The sequence below is a fragment of the Gastrolobium bilobum genome, unplaced genomic scaffold (genome assembly GCF_033153095.1).
Source record: "Gastrolobium bilobum isolate Gb01-03AN ecotype WA unplaced genomic scaffold, APGP_CSIRO_Gbil_v1 utg107211, whole genome shotgun sequence".
NCBI classification, from domain to species: domain Eukaryota; kingdom Viridiplantae; phylum Streptophyta; class Magnoliopsida; order Fabales; family Fabaceae; genus Gastrolobium; species Gastrolobium bilobum.
Genome location: NW_026896910.1, coordinates 17,819 through 26,320, shown reverse-complemented (window position 1 = coordinate 26,320; position 8,502 = coordinate 17,819). Strand labels below are relative to the sequence as shown.

The 8,502-nt window shown below is 40.8% G+C and overlaps 1 long non-coding RNA gene across 1 annotated transcript; it reads left to right on the top strand.

The window, feature by feature from the left end:
• Positions 1-5,373: 5,373 nt before the first annotated feature.
• Positions 5,374-8,230, top strand: LOC133302778 (uncharacterized). The gene is made up of 4 exons (XR_009750384.1): positions 5,374-5,694; positions 5,780-5,853; positions 7,452-7,536; positions 8,020-8,230. It is a non-coding gene; the product is annotated as an uncharacterized LOC133302778 (long non-coding RNA).
• Positions 8,231-8,502: the final 272 nt, after the last annotated feature.

Genomic DNA, 8,502 nt, shown 5'->3' with positions numbered 1-8,502 from the left:
AAATATCATGTATGTTAACAACCGGAGTACTACGGGGTGTTACATTTATGGTATCAGAGCAATTTCACCGGGACGTTCACTGATGTATTGCTTAAGTGTTAGAACTGTTTATTGAGTGTCTCTTGAGTGTCATGATATTGCATATGCTATCACTTGATTGAGCGTAGCTAACTCATACCTCGTGCAGTTTTGTGTAGTGACATGGCACCTCGAGGGAGACCCAGGCGAATAGTTCAAATCCCTCCTCCTGATCCTATTGTTGCAGCTATAGCAACATTGCAGCAGACCCTGAATGAAACCAGGGAAGCTGATTTGAAAAGAATCGAAGAGGCCAGAGATCGCGATAGAGAGCAGCTAAGAAAGGCCAGCGGAGGCATCTGTCCATGAAGGACTAGTGAGGCAGCCAATTATTGAGGTTGATAGATCAACTATACCACCCAGGTTTGACCGGGATACTAGAGAGCGTATGCTGAATGCTTTCAGGAAGCATTCCCCACCTCACTACAAAGGTGGAAGAGATCCCATTGCAGCATTGGAGTGGCTCCAAGAGATGGAGCGTATTTTTCAGGTTATGGAATGCGATGCCAACATGAAGCTCCTATATGCGGTGTACATGTTACAGGGGGATGCTGCTGACTGGTGGAGTAATGTTAGAAACCCACGGGAAAGGAAGAAGAGTGAGTTTGAAGACCTCCGGCAGGGAGGCATGACTGTGGATGAATATCTCAGCAAGTTCAACCGCTTGGCAAAATATTCTTGTTATGGTAGAACTCCCCTCACTCCAGAAGACAAGGCCTTTCGATTCAGGAAGGGTCTGAATGATATGATAGCAGACAAACTGGCGGGTCATTGCACCAGAAATTTTGTGGAGTTGATCGAGCAGTGCCAGAATATTCAGGAGCACTATCGTACCAGGGGAAAGGAAGCAGCAGGAAAGAGCTTCAGTGGGAGGACTACGCCCTGGAAGAGTAAGGGCAAGGGTTTGCAAGCACAACAGAACACCAAGTTTAAGAAGACTCCCTTTGTGAAGAATGGAAGCGGAATGTTTAGTGCAGGGAAGATTCCCACTTGTGCCAAGTGTGGGAAGATGCATACAGGTGTTTGTCGACTGGGGCAGAATGTTTGCTTCAGTTGTGGTCAGGCAGGTCATTATTCCAGAGAGTGCCCCAAGAAGACGGGGCAAGTTGCAGCCATTCAGGCGATCCCTATTCAGTCCGTGCCTACTCAGAGAGCCATAGAGGAGCCTATGGCGCCCACTAGTGCCAGGGTATATGCAGTGACACAGCAGGAGGCAGAGAGGTCTCCAAACCTTATCAGAGGTACTATTCTTATCAGAGGATATGCTTTTGATGCCATGTTTGATTCTGGAGCTACCCACTCCTTCATATCGGAATTTGTTGCTAATGGGGTACATTTACCCATTTGTGAGTTCACGCCTCCCATGGTAGTGAAGACTGCCACCGGAGACATTGTTTCTACTTCCTTGAAGTGCAAAGAAGTCAGATTCATATATGAGCAAGAAGAGTATATGGTGGATTTGATAGTGCTTGAGGGCATGAATCTACACATTATCTTAGGTATGGATTGGCTGGTCCGATATGGTGTGATGCTAGATTGTTGTAGCAGAAGGGTTTTCTTTGCTGCAAAAGGAGAAAAACCGGACAGTTTGTACTTGACGGCACAAAAATTAAATAAGGCTCTAAATGAGGGAGATGCAGGATACATTATCCTGGGAGGACTCGTAGGAGACTCCAAAGAACCTACTGCTAATATTCCGGTTGTATGCGAGTTTGAAGATGTATTTCCGGAAGAAATTCCTCATTTTCCACCTGAGAGGGAGATTGAATTCTCAATTGACTTAGTACCTGGTGTGGGGCCTATCTCATTGGCTCCATACCGGATGTCACCAGTGGAGCTAGCTGAGCTGAAGAAGCAGTTAGAAGAATTATCCCGCAAGAACTTTATCAGACCGAGTGTATCTCCTTGGGGTGCACCAGTCATCTTCGTGAAAAAGAAGGATGGGACTATGAGGTTGTGCACTGATTATCGACAGTTAAACAAGGTAACAGTAAAGAACAAGTATCCTCTACCACGCATTGATGATCTGTTGGATCAGCTCAGGGGTGCTTCAGTGTTCTCAAAGATTGATCTTCGTTCCGGATATCACCAGATTCGGGTAAAAGCAGAGGATATTCCGAAGACGGCTTTCCGATCTAGATATGGGCACTATGAGTATCTAGTGATCCCATTTGGGCTTACTAATGCCCCGGCCGTGTTCATGAGTTATATGAACCGAATTTTCAAACCACATTTAGATCAGTTTGTTGTAGTATTCATTGATGATATTCTGATCTACTCCAAAAGTAAGGAAGAACATGCAGAGCATTTGAAGATAGTTCTACAGATTTTAAGGGAGCATCAGTTATATGCCAAACCATCCAAGTGTGAGTTTTGGTTACATGAGATCCAGTTTCTTGGACACGTCATATCATCTACAGGAGTGGCTGTTGATCCGAGTAAAATTGAAGCTGTGCTGGATTGGGAGAGACCCAAGAGTGTTACTGAGATCCGAAGTTTTCTGGGTTTAGCAGGATACTACAGGCGGTTTATTAATGGATTCTCCAGAATTGCCTTGCCATTGACTAGGTTGACCCGAAAAGGGGTGCCATTTGCATGGACCCTTGGGTGTGATGTGAGTTTTCAAGAATTGAAAGATAAGTTGACTACCGCACCGGTTCTGATTCTTCCTGATCCGGAGAAGAGATTTGAGATCTATTGTGATGCATCCAAGTATGGATTAGGGTGTGTGTTGATGCAGGAGCGAAAGGTAGTGGCCTATGCTTCTAGACAGTTGAGACCACATGAAGAGAATTACCCTACTCATGATCTTGAGTTAGCGGCCGTGGTTTTTGCATTGAAAATATGGAGACACTTCTTGTATGGTGCTACCTTCACAGTTTTTAGTGATCACAAAAGCTTGAAGTATCTATTCGATCAAAAGGAGCTTAATATGAGACAAAGGAGATGGATGGAATTCCTGAAGGATTATGAGTTTGACCTTCAGTATCACCCTGGAAAGGCGAATGTAGTGGCTGATGCCTTGAGCAGAAAGACCACGGGTGTGGCTAGCATGATGATTGCAGAGTATGATTTGATTGAGGAGTTCAGGGATTTGCGAATTTCTGTGACACCATTTGAGACTTCATATTTCATGACTACGGTCGAAGTTCGAAATTCGTTAATGGAAAAAGTTAAAGCGGCCCAAGTGCTTGATGAAGGGATCCAAATGATGAAAGAGCAAGATTTTGTGTTCACCGATGCTTCTCATGTGAAATACTACAAAGATCGGTTAATTGTCCCGAAGGGACCAATGGTAGAAGAAGTGTTAACAGAGGGTCATATGGGTAAGTACACCATCCACCCAGGTGCAACTAAGATGTACCAAGATTTGAAACAGAATTTTTGGTGGTCTGGGATGAAGAAAGACATAGCCCAGTTTGTGAATAAGTGCCTTATTTGTCAGAAGGTAAAAATTGAGCATCAGAAGCCTTCTGGTTTGCTACAACCATTAGATATTCCGGAGTGGAAGTGGATGAGTATATCCATGGAGTTTGTTGTTGGATTACCAAGAAGCCAGGCTGGATTTGATTCCATATGGGTTGTGGTTGATAGGTTGACTAAATCCGCCCATTTCATTCCAGTCAAGACGACCTTTTCCACAGAGCAGCTAGCCAAACTATATGTTAGAGAGATTGTGAAGCTTCATGGCATTCCCGAAAGCATAGTTAGCGATCGGGATCCGAAGTTTACTTCACGCTTTTGGGAAGCGTTACATGAGGCCTTTGGTACTCAATTGAGATTGAGTACTGCTTATCACCCGCAGACAGATGGTCAGACAGAGAGGACCATTCAGACACTGGAGGACATGCTGAGAGCGTGTGTGCTTGAGCAGGGTAATACTTGGGACAAGTACCTGCCACTGGTTGAGTTCTCCTACAACAACAGTTATCATGCCAGTCTGGGCATGGCTCCTTATGAGGCCTTGTATGGCCGTAGGTGTAGAGCACCTACTTGTTGGACATCGGAGAAAGACAGTTATTGGGGCCAGACTTGGTCCAAGAGACTACGAAGCAGATTGAGATGATCAGAGATAGGCTGAAGAAAGCCCAGAGCCGTCAGAAGAGTTACTATGATGCCAAGCACAGACCCCTTGAGTTTTCTGAAGGGGATCATGTATTCATCCGACTATCACCTACTACAGGTGTTGGGCGTGCCTTGGGAGTGAGGAAGTTGAGTCCACGGTTCATTGGGCCCTACCAGATAATAAAGAGGGTCGGACCGGTGGCGTATCAACTTGCTCTACCTCCCAACTTGTCGAATTTACATGACGTTTTCCATGTGAGTCAACTCCGCAGATATATATCTGATGATTCACACATTGTACAGTATGATGACATAGAGGTTAAGAAGGACCTGAAGTTCGTTGTTGGACCTTCTAAGGTTCTTGCTCGAGATGAGAAACAAATTCGAAATAGAGTTATTCCCATGATCTAGATCCAATGGGAAGGATTGACACAAGAGGATGCCTCATGGGAGCGGGAGGATGATATTCTCCGGCAATATCCCGATTTTGATATCAGGTATGACCTGATTTTGAGGACAAAATCTTTTAAAAGGTGTGGTGAATATAATAACCCTAATTATATGACTTTTAAATTAGAGGGTTATAATGAGGACCTTATAGTCATAAATGGAATGAGCATAAAATTATAAGAATTTTGATACCCATATTGAGGTATTATGCACAGATGAATTTTCATCTGTTAAATTTGACTGCTGACGTAATAACAGTTAGTAGAATAGCTCCAAGTTAGCAAATTATAGTTAGAGAGCTAATCTAATGATATAAACATCATGAATGAGGTTAGGATATGATTTGGTGAAGATTGATACCCATATTGGGGTATTTTTGAAAAGTCACTTCTGCCAGGTATTTTGTACTCCTGTAGCAGCATCCGGTAGAATCCCGGAACAGGAAAAAGATAAGAAAATAGAAAAAAAGACCAATATATGCCTAACAAGTCATAATTAGACCAAAAATGTTAAAGTTAAGAAGATTATGAAATCCGGGTACAGTTAAGAACACCGGTAAAGACTACAGTGCAATTAAACAACTGTTAGTGGATCTGTGACCTACTAATCAAATTTTTAAGTTATGAACATGATAATTAGACAAAATTAATGTTAAGTACTTAAAGTTAGGGTCTTGAGAGTTTTCGGGTAAAAATTTGACGACGGATCAGTTAAAAATTACACCGGGTCTCACTAAAGGACGAATATCACTTAAGTGACATGGCACCCCTCATTAGGGCACCCTCCTCTCCTTCCCTTCCATTTCTGATCAGCAGCCCCTTCACCTCCTTCTCTCTCTAAGTTTCAAATTTTGAAAACTCTCTCACTTCTCTCTAAGATTTCTTCACCTAAATCTCTCTAAACCACCAAACTTCCTTCACAAAGATTGTTCCCCTCACTCTCCTCTTCACAACCATACCATTTTCATGGTGTGAATCAAAAATTTCGTGTCCCTTATCATCCCAAACAGCCATGGTTTTGTGGAGAGCAAAGGCTATGGAGTTGTGTTCTTGAGCTCTCTTGAAGAATCACACTTGCTTGCTTGTTTCCTTTGATTTTTGGGTAAGTGTTCTTAAATTTTTTTCATGAAAAATATCATCTTTTCTTCTTATGTTCTTGAGCCTAACTCATGAGCATGTTCATGAAGGTGTGTGCTTGCCTAAAGGTGTGTTCTTGGTGGAAAAAGGTGGAGACTTGAGCTAAAGGAGAAACCTTGAAGATGTAAGCTCCCACTTGGGAAATATGAACCAAAAAGCCTCCCTTTTTCTTGTTGAGTGCCTTGGTTTTGATATGTTCATGAGGAGAATGTTGTTTAAAATTTCGTAATGTCATGGTTTGATGATGATTCTTAAGTGTGTGTGTGTTTGGAACCATGGAATGATGGATTGGATGACTAAAGGTGCCACCTTTGGACCTTTGAGTGATGTTCATGTAAAAAGATGACTATGAACTCAAAAATGGACCATGAACATTTCAGCCATATCATGTAAGGATAGGGTTTGATGACAAAAAAATGTGATTAAGTTGTTAAGTGTGGAAAAATGATTAGAAAGATTAACTAGGTGGGTTAACTCTAAGTAAAACTCACTAATCATGATTAATAATGGCTAAAAATCCTAATTAATATAGCTAATCAAATCTGCCCCATAAAGTACATAAGGGTTTAGTTGTGTTAAAATTAAGGAGATGATGAATTAGGTGATTAATTAAGGGTAAAGATTAATTAACAAAAGTAATCAAGGATTTAACTCTAAAATTGGACTAAAGTAAGGTTTAGGTACACTAATTAAATAATTAGTAAAATTTAAGTATCATGACATAATGGGACTAAGGATATTTCATAATGTGACTTAATAATAGAAAAATCCAAGAATTAATGTGAATTAGGATTTATAATCAAAAGTAATTAAGGTTTGTTAAGTAAACACATTTAAGGCTAAGTAACCAGTTTTTAGGCAACATTGGGGAGAGCATATCTTCCTCCACAGAGGTCATATAGGGATGTTCCTTATATCAAATTGAAGATTGAGATCTTATCTACGTGGTGTCAAAATTTGGTATCAATTGAAGATATATTCCATTCTGTATGTTCGTTTGAGTGAGGACTGCACAGGGAGGCATGTGCAGGGGCGCTGTACATGGCTGACACTTCCATGAATTTTTTCTCCCTCAATTATTACTCAAATTAGGCTCATAATATGTCTAATTAAAGATAAAGGTGTCTAGTTGTCTACATAAAACTTTTAGAGCAAATTATTTAGTATAATTTCCATAATCGCAGAAATGGTAAAGGATGTTTAGGGCCCTGTTCGGAGTTGGCAAACAGCTTTGTTTGTCCAACTTCAAATGGTGATAACCGGAGCTAGGAAACTTCAAATGAGGCATATGATACCTTTTTGGAAAGGTAATTGAGTCTATATTAACATACTAAAAGATGAGAATTTTATAACAAGTGATTCACGCCCAGTAACTAGAAAACAGAAGCATGTACAGTTGTGGAAAAACCGTAAAAGTGATATTTAAGCTAAGTGGGCTTAGGGGAACCCTTAGTAACTTATAATAATCATAAATATGACTTGGATGAGTTGAAAATAATCTAAGTGAGCCTTGCATGTGATTCTAAGCTATGTAAGTAATTGAAGATTAAAGTGGCTTGTAATAATGCACTAAAATATGTAATAAGTAATAATTGGTCTAGGCTTGTAATGGGCATATTATTGGCATATGAGTATGAAAAGTGGAATCATTAAATGATTAAGTCGTGGATATGACTTGATTAATTAATATGTAATTAATGATGTGAATGGTTCCTACTCTAGGTGTGCCTAGAGAACCGTGCACTTGAGGATTTTGTTGGAGCATACGTATTATATTGGAGTGTGGGCTTGTGCTAAGCTCCCTAAGGTAAGCTCCTAGTTCTAGTTGACTCCTCTCTCTTGAGGCCCCACCATGATGGTGGGCATTATGGTTATATTGTATGAAAGTATATGGTATGATGTATATGTGCATTCATTCACATTCATATAGATGTTATATGATCTTGATGTTATGATGATGCACTGATGATATATGTTATGAGGATCCTGGCCAGTGATCATGGTATGTAGGCTGCCTATGACTTGACTCTGGGAGCTATTTCATACTGAGGTTGTGTTGACTGTCTATGGCTTGACCCTGGAAGTCACACATGTGTAACCGTCTATGGCTTTGACCCTGGGGTTACACAAGGATGATATGATGATGCTATGTTTATGCTGTATGTCTGTATTATATGCTTTATATCTGACTTGTTATGCAGGAAGTGGGCTCAGGGGTTAGAGGATCCTCTATGAACCTTGAGCTTACTGAGATGTTGTTATCTTACCCCGTTTGGGGACATCATTTCAGGTACCCAGAGTAGTGGTGATGCTTCTAGGGGCAAGGCCCCCGCATTGGAGTAGTTGATGATGCAGCTGATGATTTTATATTATGTTTAGATTTGATGTTGGCATGTAGACTTGTTAACATGCTTAATTATTTTATGGAGATTATTGTATGTATTTATTTAGGCTCATGATAGTATTCTTAGAGCCATGGATTATTTACTGATACTTTTATACTTCGAATTAATATAGACTTGATGCATGTATTCAGTTAATTTGGGCATGGAGCCTTATTAGTTGTATTGACCCATTAAGGGGATTGCAGTCCGTGTGGGACTTGCAAGCTATCTGTTTAAATTGTTGTATTAATTAGGTTATCTGTATGTGTAGAATCATGTTTCTAGTTATCCGAAATACAACCGTTATGCTGTCCGTGAGACTCCGTCAGGAATGACACTTGATGTCATATCTTGATGGTCAATGGCCACTAATACTGGCTCATGGGATT